Here is a 20153-nt window from a genome sequence, read left to right as displayed (position 1 = left end):
GTTCTTGTTTTTCTTGGAGTCCTATTGTTTCGGAACACATACAGGTTTGGCTGGGGTGGGCAGGATCATATTCCATTAGTTTATTTGTAAAGGACGAACTTATCCTGTGTTCCATGGTTCGGGTAAAACCACTCAGGGGCACACATAATCGAAAGAAGAGTGGAACAGGAGTGGAGATGTGGAATTCTTATCCCAGCCGTGTGAGCTCAGGCAAGTCCTGTATTTTTTTATAGGAACATTGGATTTTTGAAATGTGAAATGTGTGCGTTGGGGGAGGTGTGATTCACAGCAGTCCCCTCTTAGGTTGTTGGGAAGAACAAATGAAATAATGCATACGAAAGCATTTTTTAAATTTCTAAGAACACCTTCCTGAGATATAATTTGTACACAATGAAATGCACAGATCTTAAGTGTATAGTTCAATAACTTTGACAAATGTATACACCTTTGAAACCCGCACTTCAGTCAAAATACAGAATATTACCACCACCCCCCAAAAAGTTCAGGCCTCTTTCCAGTCGATACTCTGCAGCCCCTGCTTCATGGGCAACCACATCTCTGATTGTTTTCACTGTACACGGGTGGTTTTTTTTTTTTTTTTTTGGCCTATTCTAGAACTTCAAATAAATAGAATAATACAGTATGCATTCTTGTGTATCTGGCTTCTTCATTCATCATATTGTCTGTGAGATTTATCCACATTGTTACGTGTATCTGTAGTTTGTATCTTTATTTTTAAAAATTTATTTATTTATTTATTTGAGAGAGAGAGAGAGAGAGCCAGCGTGCACAAGGAAGGGGGCAGTGCAGAGGCAGAGAATATCCAACCGGACTCCAACTGAGCATGGAGCCCGACCAGGACTGGATCCCATGACCCAGGAGGTCAGGACCTCAGTTGAAACCAAGAGTAGGATGCTCAACCAACAGAGCTCCCGGGGCACCCTATATCTTTTTATTACTGAGTCATATGCCATTATTTAACCATTCTCCATTTTAAGAGTGCTGTTTGATGAGTTTGACAAACGTCTATCCCTGGTAACCACCACCACAGGCAAGATAGAACATTTCCATTCCCTCTCACGGTTCCCTCATGCCCCTTTACCATCCACCTCTTCTCACATCTGTGACTGTAGACACTACTGTTCTGCTTTTCATCACAGTAGTTTTGCTTTTCTAGACTTTCATATAAATGGAAAAGCTGTAGTCTTTTGTGTCTGCTTTTACTAACCGTAAGGTTTCTGAATTCATTCACACAGCTGCACATATCCGTAGTCTTCCAACGAACGAATATGTCGCACTTTGTTTATCCATTAACTAATTGTTTCAGATGTTTCCTGTGGGGGGAACTATCACAAAGAAAGCTGCTGGAAAAAAGTTCAGGTTCAGGAGAGTCTTTGTTGCTGACGTATGTGTTCATTTCTGTTGGATATACGTGTAAGAGTGGGATTGCAAGGGTTTACAGAAGCGTTTTAAGAAACGACCACACTGTTTTCCGAAATGGCTGTATCATTTTCGTGTTCCCACCAGTAATGCAGGAAAGTTCCAGTTTCTCCACATCCTTGCCAACGCTTTGTATTGCCAGGGTCTTTAACTGTGGCCTACACACAGCAGGTGTGTGATGGCACCTCACTGTGGCTTTCATCTGCATTTCCTTAATGACTAAGTAATGTTGAACTTTTTTGTCATGTGCTTATTTGCTATTTACATATTTTCTTTAGTTGAAGTGTCCGTTTAAGTCTTTTGCATTTTTGATTGAGTCATTTGTCTTCTTATAACTTAATTGGAAGAGTTCTTTTTATTCTGTATACAAGTCCTTTATTAGACACATTTGGGAATTTTTTTAACCTAACCTTTGATTTGCCCTTTTGTTTTCTTGACACTGTCTTTTCAAGAGCAGAAGTTTTACATTTTGATAAAGCTTAATTCATTAGTACTTTTGATTTGTATTTGTACTTACCTGTACCTACCTAACCAAGGTGACAAAATTTTTCTCTTATGGTTTCTTCTAAACTTTTAAAATTGTAGCTCTATGTTTAGGAATTATTTTTTATATCTGATGTGACACAAGTCAAAGTTCATTTTTTCTACCATGGCTAATTGTTCCAATGCTATTTGTTAAAAAAGACTATCATTGAATTGGCAGCTTTGACAAAAATCAATCATTCCTATGTGGGTCTATTTCTGGATTTTCATCTATCTATCTATCTATCTATCTATCTATTTATTTGTTTGAGAGACAGAGAGAGCACAAGTGGTGGGAAGGGCAGAGGGAGAGAGAGACTCTCTCGGTCAGGCCTCTCTCCCGCACGCTAAGCAGGGAGCCTGGCCTGGGGCTTGATTTCAGAACCCTGAGGTCATGACCTGAATCAGTTAATTATCTGAGCCACCCAGGCAGGCACCCCTGGATTTTCTTGTCTATATCCATTCCAATATCATACTTGATTACTGTAATTTTTAATATGTCTTGAAATCAAGTAGTGCAAACTTATGCAAATTTTCTTCTTTTTCAAAATTGTCCTGGTTATTCTTTTTTTTAAATTAGTCTCCACACACAGCATGGAGCCTAGAGCAGGTCTTGAACTCACGACCCTGACATCAAGACCTGAGATCAAGGGTTGGACCCTTAACCAACTGAGACACCCAGGCACTCCTGTCTTGACTATTCTAAGACCTTTGAGTTTCCATATAATTTAAATTCCATATAAATTAAAAGGATCAGCTTGACATTGTGTTGAATCTATAGAACAATTTGAGGATAACTGACCTCAATATTGAGTCTTCTGTCAATAAACATCATTTTTAGGGTAAAGGTCTTATACCTTTACCTTGTATCTTTAACCTTATTCCTAAGTATGTCTTGTTCTTTGACACTTTTGTAAATAGTAGTCTCTATCCCAATTTCCAATTATTCATTGCTAGTATGCAGAAATACAATTGATGTGTTGTGCATTGTGCTTACATTGTGCAATCTTGCTAAACGCTAGTCCCATTATTCACATTTTTATAGATTCACTTTTTTGGGGGGGATATACAAGGTCCTATCAACTATAAATATTATTTTATTTCTTCCTTTCCAATTCACTTCCCCTTTCCTTTCCTTTTTTCTCATGTTAATGTAATGCTAAAGAGCTCTGGTATAATGTTGAGCGGAAGTGAAAAAAGAGGATATTCTTGTCTTCCTTCCGGTTCTAAGGAGGAAGCATACAGTTGTGCACTGATAAATATGATGTTAGCTGTTAGTTTCTCATAGATTCATTAATTTGAGGAAGTTCCATTCTATTCCTGGGTTGCTGAGAGTTTCTATTATGTGTGAGTTTTTAGTTTTCTCGAATCCTCTCTCTGTATCTATTGAGTTGATCATATGGTTTTCCTTTTCGTCTGTTCATGTAATAAATTCCATTGCTTGAGTTTTGTCTATTAATGTGATGAATCGCTTTTAATTTAATATTTCATCCTTGGGACAAACTCCACTTTGCCATGTTCATTATTCTTTTTTATATGTTGCTGGATTTAATTTGCGAACATTTTGTTAAGGATTTTTGTGTTTATGTTCATGAAGTGCATTGGTTTGTAGCTGTCTTGTAATAACATTGTCTGGTTTTGGTATCTGAATGATGCTGAACCAATGAGTTAGGAAGCATTCCTTCTCTTCTGCTTTATAAAAGCATTTGTGTAGGATTGGTATTATTCCTTCTTTTAATTACTTGATAGAATTCACCAGTGAAACTATTTGGGCCTGAAGTTTGTGGGCAGGTTTGAAATTACAGATTTAAAGTTTTAGATAGATAAATGACTTTTCTGTTTATTTCTTCTAAATGGGCTTTCTCAGTTTGTGTTTTTCAAAGTTTTCATTTCATTTAGGTTGTTGAATATATTGGCATATACATTTTCATAATATTTCCTAATTTTTCTTTTAATACCTGTAGAATCTGTAGTGATGCTCCCTTTTTTCATTCCTGATATTGGTCATTTGTGTCTTCTCTCCTTTTACTGATCAGGCTGGCTAGAGGTTTATCAATTTTGATTTCTTTAAATATAGCTGCTCTTGGTTTCACTGATTTTCTCTATCATTTTTTATCCTTTGTCTTTATTACTTCCTTCCCTCTGCTGACTTCAGGTTTAACTTGTTCTGCTTTTCATAGTTTTGTAAGGTGGAAGATAAGATTATTAATTTAAGACCTTTTTAATTTTCTAATGTGACCATTCAATGCAATAAATCTTTTTCTAAGTACTCTCAGCTGCATCTCAGAAATGTATATGTGCATGTTTTCATTTTCATTCAGTGCAAAGTATTTTCTAATTTTCTTTAAAATTTTTTTGGCTGTGGGTTATTTAGAAGTGTGTTAACTTCCAACTATTTGGGGATTTCCCTGATGTATTTATGTTACCATTTTTGTTGTGGACAAAGAACATACTCGATGTGATTTCAATTATTTTAAATTTATTGAGCCTTATTTAATGGAATAGTATATGGTCCATCTTGGTGATTGTTTCATGTGGACTTGAAGGAAATGTGTATTATGTTCTTGCTCGGTGGAATTTCTGTAGATACCAATTAGGTCATACTGGTTGATAGTGTTCTTTTGAGTTTTCTATAGATTTACTGGTTGTTTTCTAAATGTTTTATCAATTGCATGTCAAGATCATGACCTGAGCCGAAATCAAGAGTCAGCTGCTTAGCCAACTGAGCCACCCAAGCACCCCGGGAATGTTGAAATTTCTAACTGTAGTTGTATATGTTCTAATTTCTCCTTTCAAATCTGTAAGGTATTTCTTCATGCATTTTGAATACCTATTATTAGAAGCAAATATATATAAGACTGTTTTGTCTTCTTGATGAATTTACTTCTTCATCTCTATGCCATGTCCCTCTTTATCTTTGATAATATTCTTCATTCTGAAATCAGCTTTGCCTATTATTAATATAGCCATTCTCTTTTTCTTTTAATTAGTATTTGCATGATATGTCTTTTTCTATTTTTATGTTTTTAACCTATCTGTGTCTTTATATATAAAGTGGGTTTCTTGAATCCAGCATATAGTTGGGTCTTTCCTTTTTATCCAGTATGACAATCTCTGGCTTTTAATTGGATTGCTTCAGCATTTATATTTTATTTAATTTCTTCAGATTTAAATTTGTCATCTTGCTACCAGTTTCTATTTACCTTATCTGTTCTTTGTTTTCCTTTGTTCTTTCCTAGCCTTCTTTAGAGTTAATTAAATAATTTTCATAATTCTATTTTATTTCCATCATTTGATTATTAACTATTCTTTTTTTTTTAAAGAAATCTCTCCAGGATTTACAATACCCATCTTCTGTTTATCACAATCTGCCTTCATATAATATCATACTTCTTCAACTGTACTGTAAAAAACATTCAACACTATACTTCCACTTCTTTTTTTCCATTGTGTAATTGCTGTCAGGCATTTTACTACTACATATTTTATTAATTCCATAATATAGTGCTTTTATTCTTGCTATAAATAGATGATTGTTTTTAGAGATTTAAAAATATGATAAAAGATATCTTTTATATTTATTTATATACCCACCATCCTCAGAACTCTTTACTTCTTTTTATTGATCCAAATTTTTATTTGCTATTACTTGCCTTTTGCCTGAAGAACTTTATTTAAGACCTCTTTTAGTGTAGGTCACTGATGATGGGTTCCCTTAGCTTTTAATCAGATGAGAAAAAGGTTTCTTTTGCCTTCATTTTTGAAAGATGTTTTTCCGGGCTATACAAATCAAGTTTTGGCTTTTTTAATCCTTTGGCATTTTAAAGATGTTGTGCACTGCTTCTGGCTTGAGCAATTTATGACAAGAGGTCTGCTGTAATTTTTTTCTTTGAACTACTGGTTTTTTTTTTTTTCTTTTTCTTCTTATGGCTGCTTTAAGATTTTTTTTTTCATTCTATCACTTGTTTTGGACATTTAATACAGTGGTTTTAGTGTAGGCTTCCTTATGTTTACACTAACTGAGTTTTTTGAGATGCTTGGATCTATGCATTTATGGTAGAAAAATCTTGGTGCTATTTCCTCAAGTAGTTTTTCTTTCCTCTCTTCTTTTTAGGATGCCAGTGACATATGTTTTGGATGTTTGATTTTGCCCCATGGTTCACTGAGGCCCTGTTCTTGTTTTTGTTTTTTTTGTTTTTTTTTTTTCTTTTTTCTTTTTTTTAAAGATTTTTTTAAATTTACTTATTTGACAGAGATCACAAGTAGGCAGAGAGGTAGGCAGAGAGAGAGAGAGGAAGGGAAGCAGGCTCCATGCTGAGCAGGGAGCCTGATGCGGGGCTCAATCCCAGGACCCTGGGATCATGACCTGAGCCGAAGGCAGAGGCTTTAACCCACTGAGCCACCCAGGTGCCCCTTAAAGTTTTTTCTTTGTGCGTTTCTTAGTTTCTCTTATCATGCCTTCAATTTCACTCTGTTTTCTTTTTCTGCTTCTATAATTTGCAGTTTCATATAATGCAGTTTCCATTTCAGTTATGTTTATCATAGCTAGAAGTTCTATTTGGGTCTTGATTATATATTGTGTCCTCTTCATTATGCTCATATTTTTCTTTACATATGTAAGTATATCTATAATACTTGTTCAAGGTCCCAATCTGCTAATTCCATTATCTTTCTCATTTAATAAATCTATTTCTATCGATTTATTTTTCTTCTGGATATGGGTCACATTGTCCTGCCTCTTAGGATGCCTGGAAATTTCTCATTGTATGATAAACATTATGAATTGTGTGATACTGAGTTCTGGATTTTGTTGTAACCCTTTAAAGAATGTTGGATTTTTGTCTTAGTATATGATTAAGTAACTAGAAGATACATTTATTCCTTTAGAAACTTTTTTTCAGTTTGATAAAGTGGGTCCAGAGCAACCTCTACTTTAAAGGATGACCCTTCTAAGACCTCTGCCCAATGTCCTGTGTATTATAATCTTTCTCCATTCTGGTTGATGGAATGAGAACTACCCCTGGCCTTGTATGAACTCTGAGAATTGCTTGGCCTATTCTCTCTGGTGATAATTTCCTTAGCCTCATGGAGTTTTGCTCCACAGAAATGTAGATCATTAGCCAAGACTTGAACAGACCCTTCTTCAGCTGTCTGGAACTCCTCTGCAGCACAAATTCTAGCTGCCTGGGCCTCCCCAAACTCTGAGCTCTGATCGACTTAATGAGAGCCCAGGATGTGCTTTGAATTCCTCTGACCTGCACTGCAGCTTATAAACAGCCTCCAGTCAGTAAGCTGGATATCAAAGGACTCATCTAGTTTGCTTCTCTTCTTTCAGAGATCACAGCCCTATATTTCTAGTTGCCCAATGCCTTCTAAATCTTTAGGGCAAGAAGACAGTTCCCAAAGTCATTGATCTTACTCTAAGTCTCTTATATGTACATAAATCCTCATGACAGTGCTCTGAAATAGATACTATTATTATTATACTCATTTTAGAGATGAGAAAACTAGGCATGGAGGAATTTTAAAATCTCACCCAAACTCTGGTAAAGGTTAGAGGTGGGATTTGAACCTAGGAAGTCTGGCCGGTGCTATTAAGCACTATACTATACTGTCCCTCAAGGAGGCATTAGGAATATAAAAATCTCTAAAGCACTTAGGTATTTGAAAGAGGTGCTGGATGTAGCCCTGATTCCAAATTTAAAGAAGAGGATGAATGCAAAGCATTGGCTCAAGGTAGGAGGTATTTTCATGCCTACAGAATGGCTTGGGTCTTGACTCAATCAGTGTGGACCAGGTACAGCTGTGAAGGTAGACGTTCCATAAATACTAAGAGACGCCACTGCAAGGGTAGGCAAGAGGGTGAAGCATGCTTTCAATATAGAAGAATGCCCCTTGGACTGACCTTGGCAACATCGGCATTTCAAAGAGTGATGTGTTCAATTTGCCCAGCAAGGCTGAGAGTCAGCACTTCGCAGGACAGACACAATTGTCTAGAGAGCAAATCAGAGAGGACACTTTGCAATTAGAGAAGCTGCTATGGAAGCAGGAAAGTCAGGGTTCTATAGGAAAAGAAGTTGCTGCTGACAATATAGAACAGTCAGTATCTCACGACTGAGGTAACAGACCTGATGCCTGATTTACTCTCCTTCACGTACGCAGAACTGTCTCTATCCATCATCCTCAGACTCATTCCCCTCTGGCAGTGAATGGGGTCTTCACAGTTCATCAAGTCTATGCCCCTGCCTCGGCAAACATCAGTCTTACCCTCTCCAGAAATGTCAGGGGTTCAGGAGGTAAATGTTATTCTGCATAGTAAATGTTTATCACCATCCATTTGAAAGTCATAAGTAAGGAGGCCTCCTGAAAAGTGATCTATCCTCTAATGATTGATCTTTGGTTTTACTCTGTTCCTTAGGAAATGAATTTCTCAGCTCTATTAACTTTGTACTGGGCATTTGCTCGGTTAAAAACCTCTCAGCGTTCTGCATATTTTTCCACAACAGGCTTCATAACACCTTGTCTTGCTTATCCAATACCATGGCAGCAGGCTGCATTTCACGGCTGTACTCTAAGAGATGTTTTCATGCAAACCTTCAGTTTTTTTTTTAGGAGCAAATGCCTCTCTTAGTCAATCTATCTCCCTTTTGCATGATGATGTTTTGGGCTTCTTTCCATCGTTGGGATGAAAAAGAAATGTACTTTCCATCTGCACCAGTTATTAATTTAACGTCTTTCAGCTCCAAACCCACCGTCTGTATCCTGCTTTGTAATACAGGAGCTGGGCTCTCCAGGCTATATTTCTCTTTGCCAGCTGGCTTCATGTTAGGTTTCGACAATAGGAGTGTGGGAGGGACAATACAAGCCTAGAAGAGAAGGGTTTTCTCTTGTCCTTCCGGTTTTCGGTTTTTCAGTGTAGTAGTAGGTCACAGGTCAGGAGCCACAACCCATCAGCATTTAATAGCCAGGGCAGGCTGCCCTTTGCAGCTCAACCGTGGGCATCCTCCACCCGTTTCCCTGTCGCCATGTTGCAGGCGGCAGGTTCCTGTCACAACCAGAAACTCTCCCTGAGGTCTGAACCTAGCCTTGCAAGTCCCTTTTCTCTGAGCGTCTGAATTTCTTCCTTCATTAGTTTTCCCTGAGTCCTCAGTGCAATAGCTGCTTCCTGTACTTACTGCTTCTCCACTCCTTAGCATTCTCTCGTACCCTTCTTAATAGCTGACCACCCTTTACAGAGTTAATAAATAAGTCTTTGTATTAAAAATTTCCTTTCGAGGGGCGCCTGGGTGGCTCAGTGGGTTAAGCCTCTGCCTTCCGCTCAGGTCATGATCCCAGGGTCCTGGGATTGAGCCCCGCATCGGGCTCTGTGCTCAGTGGGGAGCCTGCTTCCTCCTCTCTCTCTGCCCGCCTCTCTGCCTACTTGTGATCTCTCTGTCAAATAAATAAATAAAATCTTAAAAAAAAAAAAAAAAAGATTTCCTGTCAGATTTCTGCTGTGATTTCTGTCTCCTGCCTAGACCCTGATTAATACACCAGCTAAGGGATTCACTGGTGTTGGATTTTTATTTTTGAAAGATGACAAAAACAAAGGAGTCTCTCATTAGGGATTGCATGTGTGTGTGTGTGTGCACGCGCGCACGCACATGTGTTTGCATGTGGCAGTTTAGCACAGTGTTAAGGGCACAGGAACTGAAGCCCCTTTGGCTGTGCCACTTCCTAGCTGTGTGTCCTCAGGCAAATTGTCTTTTTGAGCTTGTGTTCTCATCTGTAAAGTGGGGATACCTAGGGTTGCCAGGTAAAATACACTCTGCCCACTTAAATTTGAATTTCAGAGGAACAGCAAATAATTTCTTAGTGTAAGTGTGTCCCAAATATTGCATGTGCATCCATTCTGCATTTTAATTTGCGAAATCTGACAATCCTAATACCACATCATAAAAGGTCAAATGAGTGATACGTGTGAAGGATTTGGAACAAACTTGGCAGATAACAGTCACGCTGTAGTTAGTCATTCTTTTGCTTGTGTGACAGTGTACCAGCACCCCTTCTCAGGGACACCCTGCATGAATTGTAATGTTCCCGCTGTATTTACTGTTCTCTTTAACTGTGTCATTCACAGCCCCCCACCTTCCATCTTTTAAAGCGACAAGGCCAGGTAATGGTTTTGGCGGGGATAGCTACTGATTAGATCAATGTATGCCTCTGACTTTGGACAGCCCAGTCCCAGGCTGGGCATCAGTCCATGGCGCAGCCTGTGGAAAGGGTGCTGTCCACTAGGGTAGTAGGAATGAACTAAATCTGTCAGAACTTATGCTGAAGAATATAGAGGAGATGGCTCACTGAGGACCAAAGGGAAGGAGGACAGATAGCAGAGAGAAATTCACCTTGAGGGAGACCTAGGCTGGAGGATAGGGAACACAGGGTGAAGGTTAGGGATAATGTAGTCCTCAGCAAATGTCAAAACTGAGGTCTGTATAAAATATGGTCAACTGATGTACTTAGTAGGAACTTCATCAGCTGGTAACCTTTTCTGAAAAATCTTTTCTGAAAAATATAAAGGATTCTCATGCTATGAAAAATATGAGATGGGACAAATTTTTCGTTTCTTTCATTTTTAGGCATTGAACTACATCCAACATTTAGTGTAATGTGAGTATTCCGGAGATTACAGTCATGGAAATGTAGAAGGAACACAGAAAACCGAAAGCCTCAGGCAGCAGGAGAGGCAAGGAATTTTCTAGTTTAGGGCAATCTGAGTGTAGGCATGATAGTCTTTGAAGTGCATCTATGTATAATTATTTATAAATTCCATGCATGTGCATATGCGGACATGCCCACGTGCATAAGGACATGTACTGAAGACATACTGAAGTTCAGTGGATTTCCCACAGGTGTGAGGCTTACATCACAGCTCTTCCCCAGTGGATCACAGAATCATGTTTTCTATGATATCTAAATATTGGGAACCGATACATGATAGTCTTTACAGGCTTGGGATCACATGAAGGGACAGAGGAGGACAGGGAGAGGAGGAACAGGAAGGCACCAGGAAGAGAAATACAGCAAGCAGAGGCCAACACCATATAAGAGAAGTAGGTGGCTCTGCACATCCCCTGGGAAGCCCTGGAGGGCTTTGTGTCTCCTGAGATGTCACCCTCAGGGCACCTGCCAGGGGAGCTCGGTGCCTTGTTTATGATATGGGCAAACACATTGTAAGGTGAGCAGAGGACAGTTGCTTCTCTTGTTTGAAGAACTCACAGAGCTCCTTTCTCCCCCAGGCCTCCAGTGCATTGTACCTATGCCGGACCCTACATGGGAATCCCTGACACAGGAGAATCAATATTGTTATAAAGAACCCCAAAGATATTTCACTCTCTGCTTGGTCAGTCATTCCACCTACTCACAATTTGTCGCTTGGATCTAGTGGTAGGTGTACCCTGCGGGGTTGATTACAGGTGTAGTAATCAACCTGTAATGCTAGTCATTCACAAGCATTTACTGAGCCCCTGGGCACCAGGTGCTGTGTCAGATGTAAGGCACTTACTGTGTTCCAGGTGTGTCCTAGGCACTTCGCCTAACATCAGCTCAAGTAATGGTCACAACAGCCCTGGGAGAAGGGCACCATTCTGCCAATGAGAGAACCGAAGTGAGAGGAGTCACACAGCCTGCTGGTGTCGGCAGGACTGGGGCCCAGGCTGTCTGGCTTCAGAGTCTATGTGCCCAGTCACTGTAACATGCTACCTTGGATACAAACGTATACCATAGGCCTTTGTCTCCGACAAGTTAAAAGTGGGTATATCCCCAGTGTTTCTTATTCTGTCAAAATGGGGGCTCCAAGTTCCAGCTTCTGCTGCTCAGGTATCTCTTACGCATGGAGAATGGCAGTTGTTACAAACCACGACAAAAGAGGCCATTGAGGGGCTTTGGGTGGCTCAGTCAGTTAGGTATCTGCCTTCTGCTCAGGTCGCCCCACGTGGGGTTCCATGCTCAGCAGGAAGTCTGTCTGTCCCTCCACCCACTCATGCATGCACTCTCTCTCTTTCTCTCTCTCAAATAAATACATAAAAAACCCCAACAGGTCATTGAAAGCAAACCTGTTTTCCCTTTTCAGTCAGTTTCTTATTGTAGAAGAGACCAGCCCCCCACTTAAAATGCTACTGGACCATCTTCTTTGGATGTATAATAAAACTTCAACAGACAATCACTCTAGCATGATTTATTTGATTCAAGAAAATTTTGTACAAATTAAACCACACTTTCCCAGTAAATGACACCACGATTGCAAGGAAGGAATTTATAACTTTCTTTAGAAGGAGTTTGGGAAGATCAAACCATGTGGCCAAGCAGTAAGAACTTCACAGGGGGAACTTAGTGTGTGAGGCCTGGGCGGGGGGGCACTACAGATTTCTGTATTTGCTACTTCTGATATGGCAGCTAAACACATCACAGCTTTGGGGTTCTGTGATCCAAGTCTGGTCAAAAGTTCCCCCCTTCGATGATCCAAGATCAGAACAAAATGCAACTGAAGGAGTGAAAAACTGTCAAACTGTACTGTTGACAGAGATCCTATTTCTGGTGGGTTCTGATGCCAGAAGGGGATGGTTGAGAGTGAATTCTGCAAGTGGATGCAATGCTAGAGTCCCAGTGTTGCAGGGCAGTGACATAAATTCAAATATAGGGCCCAAAGCACATCCATAGCTTTTGGTGCCTAGAGACGGCCCATCCCAGGAGACAAGTGGGGCCTGCTTGCTTTTTGCAGGCACTAAGCAGTAGCTGGTATAAGGTTAGGTAGGCTTAGGTGGCAGGATCCCAAGCTTGCTCTTGAATGTAGTGGATTAATTCCTCATAAGGTTCAATTCATGTCTCCTTCACCCTAGTGAATTGGATTTGCTATCCCATCATTGAAGTCTGATGTCTTTGGGTCTCTCTCTCTCTCTCTCTCTGTACTTCTCTCTTTCTGTCTCTCTGTCTTTCCTTTTCCCTCCCTTACCCTTACTACTACATATATATTCCTGAGTGAGAGAGCTCATATGGCCTTGTCTGAATGCTGGGCTTTGGAGTCAGACAGATGAGTTTACAATCCTTGTTAGCTATTTGACCTTGGACACGTCTCAGTCTTTCTAAGTTTTAGTTTATTTCTAAATTAGGATGACACCTAGTCCAATGAATGTGAGGATTCATTGAAATAATGTGTATAATTGGAAGCACTTACTCTGTTATTAAGGAACTCATATTCAGGTATGACTTATAAGATCTGTGCTTGCAAAGAAAGGTGAAATGGTGTAGTAATAACACAAGTAAACCCAGACTCTACAATTTCTGAACTGGGAGATTTGGGAGATCACTTGAACTGGGAAGGGTGCTGAAAGAAGGAAGAGGTAGAAAAGAAGGTGAGGAATTAAGGAATTGCAAAGAAAAATTTCATCTGAATTCATTCATTCATTCCAAAAATCTGTCTTGAGTATCTACTATGTTCAAAATGCCAGGCCAGATATTCTCATTGCCTTAAACATTGTTAGCATCTAGTAGAGGAGATAAGGAATGGACACACCTTGGGATCAGTCTCATGAGAGCACTTCTAAGGACACGTGCACATCTTCCTAGAGGGAGATCCCATGAAGGGTGGCCTCTATGGACACCTGCCCTGGCAGGTTGCCTAGTCCATCTGCCTGTCTTTCCTGTTAAAGATCCTCAATGCAAGTAATTTCGCAGCTGCCCTTGGTCACCAATTCTGTGTCTTAAAACAGTAACAGGCAATTCTTCTTGATGTCTAACTAAAACATCTTGTGCTGTAGTTTAAATCTGGTCCCTCTGGTCTGTTCTCAGAGAAGATGACCAGTTGGCCATCATTCTCCACATAATAACCCTTTAGGGGTTTGGAGAGTGTTATTGAGTCCCTTTGGGCTCTAGATATGATTACCCATCATGGGTAGACTGAGGAAACAGGATGCAAACATTGTGCTTCATTTTCATGGCAAATGAGTTTCTGTGGGAATTTAGTGTCCCTGAGGTCAGTGCAGTCGTCTTTGTCCACAGACAAGATATTGGGGTAGGCAGCTATGAGATGGCCAGTGATTTTTCTCCCAAGGGCAGTGAACAGACTACAGTGTATCATGGGAAACACTTCATCACTATTAAAACCTAGAGAAGTTCATTCTAAAGCCTCAGTTTTAGAAGACAAGGGAAGTTTGCTTCCCAATCAGAGTTAGTCACCTTCTTAGGGAGAAGCAGGTGGTAAAAAGAGCAGAGAGAAATCAATATTATGTTTCAATTTGATCTTAACTAAACTGATGTGACACTAACAGTTGTTTAAAAAAGGGCATCTATTTCGGGGTGCCTGGGTGGCTCAGTTGGTTAAGCATCTGACTCTTGATTTTAACTCAGGTCATGATCTCAGGGTCATGACATCAGGTCCTGTATTGGGCTCCAAGATCAGCAAAGAGTATACTTCCCTCCTTCTTCCATTCCCTCTGTCCCTCTCCCTGCTCATGTATGCACTCTCTCTCTCTCTCTCTCTAAAATAAATAAATGTTATACACCCAAAACAGATAATCATGTAAAAAATGGGCAGAAGACTTGAACAGCCACTTCTCCAATGAAGACATACAAATGGCTAGCAGACACATGAAAAAATGTTCATCATCACTAGCCATCGGGGAGATTCAAATTAAAACCACATTGAGATACCACCTTTCATCAGTTAAAATGGCCAAAATTAGCAAGACAGGAAACAACATGTGTTGGAGGGGATGTGGAGAAAGGGGAACCCTCTTCCACTGTTGGTGGGAATGCAAGTTGGTGGGAATGCACTTTGGAAAACAGTGTGGTGATTCCTCAAAAAATTAAAAATAGAGCTACCCTATAACCCTGCAATTGCATTACTGGGTATTTACCCCAAAGACACAGATGTAGTGAAAAAAAGGGCCATATGTACCCCAATGTTCATAGCAGCAATATCCACAGTAGCCAAACTGTGGAAAGAGCCAAGATGCCCTTCAACAGACAAATGGATAAAGATGTGGTCCATATATACAATGGAATATTACTCAGCCGTCAGAAAGGATAAATACCCAACTTTTGCATCAACATGGATGGGACTGGACAATATTATGCTGAGTGAAATAAGTCAAGTAAAGGAAGTCAATTATCATATGGTTTCACTTCCTTGTGGAACATGAGGAATAACATGGAGGACATTAGGAGAAGAAAGGAAAAGTGAATTGGGGGAAATCAGAGGGGGAAACAAACCATGAGAGACTGTGGACTCTGAGAAACAAACTGAGGGTTTTAGAGGGGAGGGGGTGGGGGGATGGGTGAGCCTGGCGGTGGGTATTAAGGAGGGCACGTATTGCAGGGAGCACTGGGTGTTGTAAATAAACAATGAATCTTGGAACACTGCATCAAAAACTAATGATGTATTTTATGGTGACTAACAACACAATAAAAATAAATAAATCTTTTAAAAAATGAAAAAAATAAAAAGACATTTATTTATTACCTCATTGCTGAGGTAATAACTTCCAATCCAAGAAATACTTTTCTATTTGCAAATATTAATGAAGGATAACAGAATATGCCACTTCAAAATATGCTGCTGAGCTATGTTGATTACTTTGAACTAAAGGCACTCTGAAAAATAGCAAATATAAGGAGAGGATTTTCTAAACAATCCTATCTGCCCAAAGACAGATCTTTTAAAAGGAACTCAATTGTCATAAATCCCCTCCCCAGGGAATCTCATCAGGCATGGAAGACTGACTCTCTTGCAGGAGAGGAGACTAGAAGTCAGCACCACCCGGAGAAACTGTGTCACACACTATTATACTTCCCATCTGTTCTTCTGAGGGTCCATCTATCTCTCCTAAAACTCATTTATTCTCTGCTAAGAGACCTACATCCAATCCTCTTTCCTTATTAAGATGGTATGTAAGCCTGAATTTTAAGCCACCTCAGGGAGTTATTCATTTTTCCCTGAGTATCTCCTCTTTATACATGAGGTACACCTGTTAATAAGCTTCTGTTTGTTTCCTCTTGTTAATCAGTCTTTCGTTACAGGAGGTCTCAGCCAAGAATTCAGAAGGTAGAGGGAGAACTGTTTTTCCTGTCCTACATGAAGCTTCTTTGTGTTCTGTTCAACTTCCTTCCCAGTGGTCAACTATTTTATAGATATCAGATTTGAAGAGGTATTCAGAAGCTAGAGCATTAATCATTTCCCCGTCTATTGCTGTTCAAAGAGATGGATCTCTCCTGTCCTTCAAGAACTCTATGAAAGGAAAGTGGACTTTTGTTAAGTACATGTAGCATTTACATGATATGTAAATGTATCATTCTTTTGTTATCATCAAAAGGAAAATATCCATGAACATGCATCTTGATTTCCTTGTCAGAATCTTCTGTTTCTTTCTTGCTTTTCTCTCTTAATTTCCATATTGTGCTGTCAGGGCTTCTCAATTCCCATCTGAAGTTCTTTGAGATGAAAATGCCTTTATTCTAATTTACCTTCCTTCTGCTGCAGCTGAATGCAATAGTACCTTGTTGGAACTACATCTTGTCCTGGCATTAGACTAACATGAGGACCTTCACATAAAGCAAATCCCATTCTGCTGACACGGGAAGGAAGAGTCTTGGTTGTGTTTTGGTCAAAATCCTCTACTTAGGCACAAAGTGAACTCAGGACTTTCCAACTTGCAGGGCACCGATGGGAACCCTGGGTTATGAGATTCTTCCTAAAAGGTATAACACCAAATTTGGCTAGAGGGGATTATATGGATGAAATGATCTTTTAATAAGCTTTCCAGCCTGGATGTATTTTCTACTAATGCATTGTTAGAGATTCATATAGGACTTAAATCATATATCCCAGTAGGTCTGGGTTCCTAGGATTCAAAACTTCAGTGCATTCCTGGATGTTGACTGCAGCTCTCTATTCTTGCCCAACAGTATAATCACTTGACAGATCAAGCTTTAGGTGAGAAGAATTGTTGGGCAATACAAGTAGGATCAAAAATATTTCTTAACGTTGAAAGGGTAGATCAATACTAATAAGATTAAATTGAGCAGGGACACTCCCTTCCATCCTCTAGAGTGCCAGTCCCTTTCCCAATGGAAGGACTTTTAGGAATTTATTATATAGGGTTTAAGCCCAGCATTGTCCTTAATATATGGCATGCGCGTGTGCGCGCGCGCGCACACACACACACACACACACACACAATTTCCTATGTCATTAAATGCACGTCAGAAAGATCATTTTCATAGATGTGATGTTCTATCTTATATATATGCTATAATATATTTAACATTCTCCCATTTTTGCCTAGGTATGTTGTTTCCAATTATTTAATCTTACAGATAATGTTATAATGATCACCCTTTCATATTAAAAATAATTGAACAGGGACAAATGTCAAGTCATTTATTTAGGCTCAAAGGCAATCACAAAATTATAGTCTCTAGATTTGTCTGGTTTCCTGGCAATTTCTAAATGGGGTGGGGAGATCTAGGAAGTTTTGGTTGCTTACAGTACAATATTTCCTAACAAAGTAACCAGTATGTTGTTCAGTATGGCAAACACTGGCATCCTATTCAGACTGGGGAGGCATTGTCCCACTGTACTCTGTGCTAGGCATGTTAGCGTTGAAATACTATGTCTGTTCCAGATACCACCACCCTTCATAAACAATGTGGACCAACATTTAGAGGAGATCAGTAAAATCTGGTATTATCAGATGAGTAATGGCTGAAAGAAGTTAGAGGGTTTCCCTGAGGAAAAGATCAGATCTAAGGTTATGAGATAACAGATTCCAAATACAGGAAAGAACATTCTAGAAAAGAAGAATTTAGAGTTACTTCCATGCCTGAAAGCTATAGGAGGAAGATTTCAGAAGATATGGCCTAGAGCACTTTAAAAAAATAATAAAATAAAAGGAAACCTAGTGACACCCTATTGATTGCCAGATTGCTTCCCCACTCCTCTTGCTGAGGACCATGAGGTTGGAAGAGCAGGAAAAAATCAGAGAGGGTCCAGGTATCAAACAGCCAGGTCCTCTTCTGTATACTCTGGGATGTTGGCATTCTCCAAGGTTCGCCTTGGAGAGGTTGCCTCTCATCACCTTCTACACTTACCTTAGGCAACCTCGTCTGTCTCCAAGGCTTTAACACCCACTTATCCAAACACAACTCTCTAGTCTACATCTTCAGCCCTTCCCTTTCTCTTTCCCTTTCTCTACTACTATCTGGAGAAGAGTCTTTTAAACTGTGATGAATCAAGATCAAGATGTATCTTCCTGTCTTCCTTAGTCAGGATACTTGGTTGCAAGTGTCAGAAACTCAAAGGTAACTATCGTGGGCAAAATGGGTAATTTATTTGGGTTATGTTAGCCAAACTGCCTGTCAGACAGGGAGAAATTAAATTAGCTTCAGGGATGACTGGAATCAGGGACTGAGAGGCCGCCAGAACTCACTTTCCTTCTGTCCCTCATACCTACTTCTCTCCATGTGTTAATTTCCATTTTTCTCTATTGAAGACTAAGTCTTCCATATATGAGACATAACCACTGGAATCTCTAGATTTGCAACTTCACAGATCCATCATCAGAAAAGAAAGTTTCTTTTCCTTCATGCCAATTCAAAATTCAGAATTACCAAGAAAGGTCTCTGGGTCATATACCCATGTTGACCAAACACTCAGGGAGAAGAGAAGAGGACAGTATAATTGGACCAGCTTGCATCTGGCATGCACCCCCTAAAACAATCATTGTATCTAAGGAAATGGGGTCATCAAAAAAAAAAAAAAAAAGAAAGAAAGAAAGAAAGAAAGAAAAGAAAAAAGGAGAGAAAAGGCAGCTCTCGTTTAGGTTCATGAATTCACATGGGGCATGGGAAAACAGGTATGTCTGCTATTCTCTGGAAATGGGCCCAGTGTAGGGTAGATAAAACATTAATGCCCACTGAACTCTCCAGCAATGCTCTATCTCCCATATTCTTTATCCCTATCAATGACATCTCTACTCCTCCAGTCTTGAAACCTGTGCCTCAACTTCTTAAAAACTTTGGTCAATTCCTCAAACAAAATCCACACTCCTTAGCTTGGAATGCAAATCCCTTCCCAGTCTGACTCTGACCTAACTTTTCAGCCTTATCTCCTTTAATTCTGTTCCACTTCCACTCTGTTTTCCCAACACAACCATACCGTGCTGCCACACTTGCTTACTCTTCCTCAGGCCAAAGACGCCATCCCAGCTCTGTTTGTCTGTCCACACTCATCTCTTTGCCTGTATTTTTTTGTACTTTCTCATTTTCATCATCTTCAGGATTTATGTATAATATCACCTTGCCTTTTTTCTACCCTCCAGGCACATCTTGTATTTCCCATGACACATTAATTCGTATTTCTGATAAGCTCTTATTACATGGAATTATCATTTCTTTGATTATATATTTGTCTCCTCACCAGGCCAAGAACTCTTGGAAGGCAAGGGACTATACATTGTTCGTCTTTGAAGTCAGTCCTAGCAAAGGGCCTGGTATATGAATGACTATCATCTGGTACATAGCAGATGGTCAATAAATGACTAAAGCAACAATTAACATTTTCTAACTTACAGAATTCATTTGGTAGTTTTAATGACTGAAACCACATATTACCAAAACTAAGGTTTATTTTTTTTTCTTTAGGAAATAGAGGTAATTCAAAGATAATGATTGGTTCATTTGGTTTTATTATTTCCACCCAAAATACTTCATTCAAATTTGCCAAATGCTATTGTAATGCCAACCACCCAGTCACACACTAGTGTATGTCATATTTTTGAAGGTTTTTCACTGTTCTGTTAGTCCAAACTGCAAATGAATTTTCTCTTCCCTGGGTTCCAGAATGTACACTGTACCACTGGCAGGTGAATGAATATTGTACCTGTGGAGGTGGCTACATGCTTAACAATTCACATACCTGTTGGTTAGTCATGAGTTTTCCCTTTGATGAACAGATTTCGACAGCAAAGATCCCAAACGGTTGTGAGGTTTATAACAAGTGAATTGCATTACTAAAACAGAGCCTTTATTTTTGAGTGATATGATTTTGTCTAGGCCCTCAGAGTTTAGTCAAGATCATTTTCATCCCATCCCACTGCAATTTGCTTTCCCACATGGGAGGTAAGGGCATGAAGTACAGCTAGCTGCCTCCTATAAAC

This window comes from Lontra canadensis, unplaced genomic scaffold, assembly GCF_010015895.1.
Source record: "Lontra canadensis isolate GAN:19392208 unplaced genomic scaffold, GSC_riverotter_1.0 scaffold53, whole genome shotgun sequence".
Classification (NCBI taxonomy): domain Eukaryota; kingdom Metazoa; phylum Chordata; class Mammalia; order Carnivora; family Mustelidae; genus Lontra; species Lontra canadensis.
The sequence above is the reverse complement of the archived record's forward strand: the minus strand, read 5'-3'. Positions refer to the sequence as shown.